We start from the raw sequence: 5,097 nt of genomic DNA, 5'->3' as shown, positions 1-5,097 counted from the left end.
ACGTGCAGCCGGCGGGCCCTGCAGGAGTAAACCGGCGACTAAGTTTAGTATAAAAGCTCAAACTCAAATTTCAGATAGGTGAGTCGCTTCTCCCGATGCCCAGTAGCCGAAATCCGTAACCCTGCTCCTGCTCCCTCGCGTTCGCTCCGCCGGCCGTCTCTCTCGCCGGCGGCCTACCCCGCCGCCCGTCCCGACAACGGAGGGCGTGGGAGGCCATTGCCAACATGCCCTAGCCGCGTCTTTTTGAAACTGACGCTTGCTCTCTCTATTGGTCTTCCTGGTGCTCGACTGCGTGGGGGGCAGTATGCCTCTTCTCCGATGGAGTGTGGTGGTGCTACGTCACTTCCTGGAGCCTTCGGTGGACCTTTTTGCACCCCCTTTATTGCCTTCTCGCTCATTCAGAGAAGTTATGGCAGGTAAGTCTTCCAACCTAATCTCCTTGTCTCTGCGTGCTTCGTCCCTCAATGGCAGACCTGCTCTGCTTATGGACGAGGTTACCATTGATGCCCTAACCGCTCATTTTTGGTTTACTCTGATTGGTAAGTTCTTTTTTTCAGAGACCTTCCCTTGTTGATATTTGTAAATTTTTCTTGGCCGTGAAGATAGTTGGTAGCTTCTCTGTTGGCTGATGATCCTAAAAGCCCTCATCCTGTAGCTTAAATTATTCAATAGTCAAATAATGTGGCTGGTACTGCTTTGGTTGTGGAAAATTTTGGGAAGACTGAAAAGCAAAGTGCCCTTATGCCCTCAACTTGTGGTAATAAGTTTATTCCTTCTGCTTCTGCTCCTAATATTTATCCTTCAGATCAAAATAGTGTGGATTTGACCTTCTCGGATAAAGAGGAAGGGGAATTGGTGCCTTCTTCTTCTAATATGCACCAAAACAAACTTATTTCTATTCGCACTTCCGATTCTTATTTGGTAGATGTTGATGGATTTTGTGTTGTTTCCAAGAAGAAGGGAAGAAATAGCAAGTCTAATACGCTAACCCTTTTGAGGGTTACTCATCAATCTGCTAACTCTCTTTCTATCTCTTTTTAATGTTTAAAGTTCTTTATTGGAACATCAGGAGTATTGGTGCTAATGCCTCCCAAGAGCGAGTTAAAAATTTATTTAGGATGTATGGCTTTTCTGTGGTTGCTATTTCTGAACCTATGGCTGCTAGTTGTAATTTGCAAAGAATGACTTCACTTTTGGGTTTTAATTATGCTTATGCAAACTGCTCTAACAAACTTTGGCTTTTTTGGCAGGATCAGATCCATGTTGAGATTTTAGGGGATCATCAACAGGTTATTCACACTACAATCGTCTCAGCTGATTCTATCTTATTTTGCTCTTTTATTTATGCTAGTTATTGTCGTTGTACTCAGCTTCATTTAAGGCGAACTCTGTGGGATATCTCTGTTAATCTTAATGGTCCCTAGTGCATTGTGGGTGATTTCAACTGCATTTCATCCCCTTCTGAAAGACGTGCTCGTAATGTTCCTTCCATTCGTTCGATAGAGGACTTTAATGATGTTATCCTTGATTGTAATCTTGCTGACATTGGTTTTACTGGTTTTTCCTGTACTTGGTCAAATAAAAGGTTATGGGAAAGGCTTGACCGATTCCTTTTTAACAGCCATTGGGTTAATAATATTTTGGCCACTCACATTGAACATCTCAATAGGTCTCAATATGATCACTCGCCGTTGTTTTTTCGTTAGGTCATTCACATTCCTCCAATTCGCATTGCTTTCATTTCCAAAATATGTGGTTTCACTTTCCGAACTTTCTTAATCTTATTGCTGAGAACTGGAATGCTCCTCTTGTTCCTTCTAATGATATTGGTGGTTTTCTGAGATTATTGTCTAAATTGAAGCGCCTTAGCAATTTTTAAATTGGTAGAATAGAAATCATTTCAAAAATTTGTTCGTCAATATTCGTGATGTTGAATCTCTGCTCATTAATCTTGAAGATAATGAAGTGAACTTTCTTAGCTTTGTTTCGAGGTTGGATTTAAATGAGGCTAAACTTAAGCTTTCCCAACTTCAGCACATGGAAGAGGTCTACTGGAAAGAAAAAGCGGCGCTTAAATTTTTACAAGGCGATAGGAACACTAAATATTTTCATGCAATTATCAACAAAAAAAAATTGTGATCGTATTTTAAAAATAAATTATGGTAATTATGTCCTTTCTATGGAATGTCTTATAGCTAATTCAGCCATTAACTACTTTTCTACTTTGTTCAATACAGCTACTTTGGATTTGACGCAAGTTATGTATCATGTCATTCCTAGTTCTGCTAATGAGGATCAAAATATGTCCCTTTGTAAATGCCCTGATATGGAGGAAATTTTGATAGTGATGCAATCTATGAATCCGAAATCTATTGCAGGTCCGGATGGTTTCAATACTGCCTTTTTCCAAAAAGTTTGGAGTGTAGTTAAAATTGATGTTTGTAATGTTGCTTTTGCTTTTTTTCAAGGTCAGCCCTATCTTAAGTTTTTTACCAGCTCTTATATAGTCTTAAGTCCTAAATCTCATATTCCGCTTAGATGGGAGGACTTTCTTTTTATTAGCATATAAAATGTCCTTAATGAATTAATTTCTAAAATATTATCTAAGCGTTTCGGAAGTATCCTCCCTTTTATTATTTTCAAAAATCAAACAGGATATGTTAAAGGTCGTGGCATTATGGATAATTTCTTACTTGCCCAAGAGCTTGTGCATGACTTGCATCTGAAATCTCGTGGGCATAATTTGATTCTCAAGTTAGATATCTCTAAAGCTTATGACATCAGTTAGAACTTTATTTATCAGGTCTTGAGATTGTTTGGTTTTATTGACAGGTTTATAGCCCTTATAGCTAACTCTATTAATAATTGTTGGTTTTCTATCCTCATTATGGTGTCTTTAACTCTATTAAAGATTTGTGACATGGTGACCATTATCACCCGGTTTGTTCATTATTGCCGCTTAATATCTCTCAAGGTTGCTTAACTCTCTCAATGTGAATCACAACAATTGTCATTTTAGAACCAAATGTGATATGGACATATCTCATTTGGCATTTGTCGATGACATCATCATCTTTTCTAATGGCTTTATCACGTCTTTTAAACTCATTTATTAAAATATTGTTAAATAACTTTGAAAGTTTAAGCGGTCTTCATTTCAATCTTAATAAAAGTTGTTATATTTTAGGGAAGGTGTAAGTGAAATGGGTGGCGAAGGCTTTCATTACATGGGGTTTGGGTAAATATGACATCTTTTTCTGGCAGGCAATTGGCTTGGGTGTGACTCTCTAGACTTTGTACTTAATTCTCATTCTACTTCCTCTTGGAAGGTTCACCAATTTTTCAATAGCGGGGTGTAGAACGTCTAATTACTTCCGGAGTTCATTCTCCCACGCTTAGTTGATATGATCTGCCAACTTAAAATATTTGAGGATTTGAATAATAAAATATTATTTTCTACTTCGTCTAATGGTTGCTTTTCCCTTAAAGAAGTCTGGAATCAGTGTTGTGCTAAGAAAGAGATAAATAATAACTTTTTTCCCCTTTTGGGGCATTGCCATTTATCCATTCTATTCTATTTTATCTTGGAAGATCTTACATAATTTCTTACTTGCGGATTGTAAACTTCAATATCATGGTACTTCTATAGCCCTTAATGACAGTGTAGCTCTAACATGAAGGTTGTTTAGCACCTTTTTGTTCAAAGTTGCATTTCTACTTTCATTTGGAATCGGATGGATTCGATCTTCAATAAAAATTGCTTTCAACCTAATGTCTCTCTAAATGGAGCTTATAAGCAATTGGTTTTCCTTTACTCCCAAGACTTCTAGAAATCATATATCTCTTATTTTGTGGTTCATATCGAATGCTAGGAATAACTCGAAGCATCGAAGTACTAATATGAATCAATCTTATATCATTTTAAATACTTCTCATAAAATTCACTTCTTGATTAAAGCCAGTTTAATCGGTTCTAAAAGTTTTAAAGGCTTTCGACATGCTCTATTTGCCTTTAGTCTTCAAGATTTGGAGCCTTTCGACTCTTACTTTGTTAAGGTAAATTAGTTTGCTCCTCAGTTGGGGTGGGTAAAATCCAATACGGATGGATCGGTGGCTAATAGATCTAGCAGCTTTGGTGGAATCTTGAGAGACCATGAGGGTAATTTTTTAACTACATTTGCTAGTCCGATTAGTAATTCCTCATTTATCAATATTGAGTTATTTGCGCTGAAAGAGAGCTTGATTTCAGCTATTTCTCTTAATTTCTTATGTGTGGGTTGAGTTAGATGCTAAGTTGGTGGTGCAACTTTGTTTAAATTTTGATATGAATGTTAGTGCCAATTGTTCTTTGAGTTTCCAATGATGAGTCATCATTATAGCTCGGCCTAAATCATATTCATTAACCTTCATTATTCAGTAGGATGCCCACTTTCTTCTTTAGAGGGAATTTTATGGATGAGTTTTAATTATGTTTTTGTATGTATTTTTATTGCACTGCATGCATTATTTATGCTATCATTATTTTTATGAAATTAGGTTCAATCACTTATAAAGTTTATGTTTATAGGATATTAGTGCGTTGTCAATTTTTAATTGATTTATAAATAAAGCACAACTAAGATTTATAAAACCCAAAATTTTTCTCTCCCTCTTGCTCATTTTCAAAATTGAATCATGTTCTGATCATCAATACTCCAACTTCAGTTGTCTATGTATCGAGACTTTCCCACACGTGTGTGCGCATAAGCACATACACATGTTAGGGAAATCACACAGTAGAGTGAAAATTTAACGTATGAGTATGAAGTAAAGATTCAACACTGACAGATAAAAGAATAGTCATGAAAGGAGAAACCAACATTTTTTTACCTGGGAAATTCAAAAGGTAAGAAAGAACATTTAAGTTAGAGAGAGTAATACTCTTCTCTACGAGTGGAGAATGTGGGATTACAAAGTAAAAATTAGGCAACAACTGTCTGAGAATAATAATTGAGCCATAGAAGTTGTTGGATGTGGTTGACAATGATCTTGGGCTGTCAGTGATGATCATTCGAGGTCAACTACAATCTCTAAAGGTCCAAGGTGACCTCTCGTGGT

General features: G+C 36.8%; 1 long non-coding RNA gene across 1 annotated transcript; it reads left to right on the top strand.

The window, feature by feature from the left end:
* The first annotated feature begins 215 nt into the window (after positions 1-215).
* LOC110021197 lies at positions 216-1,653 on the top strand. Its single transcript, XR_002293627.1, has 4 exons — positions 216-416; positions 558-757; positions 1,251-1,289; positions 1,371-1,653. It is a non-coding gene; the product is annotated as an uncharacterized LOC110021197 (long non-coding RNA).
* Positions 1,654-5,097: the final 3,444 nt, after the last annotated feature.

The sequence above is a fragment of the Phalaenopsis equestris genome, unplaced genomic scaffold, assembly GCF_001263595.1.
Source record: "Phalaenopsis equestris unplaced genomic scaffold, ASM126359v1 Scaffold000123, whole genome shotgun sequence".
Classification (NCBI taxonomy): domain Eukaryota; kingdom Viridiplantae; phylum Streptophyta; class Magnoliopsida; order Asparagales; family Orchidaceae; genus Phalaenopsis; species Phalaenopsis equestris.
This window is presented reverse-complemented; position numbering and strand designations above follow the sequence as displayed.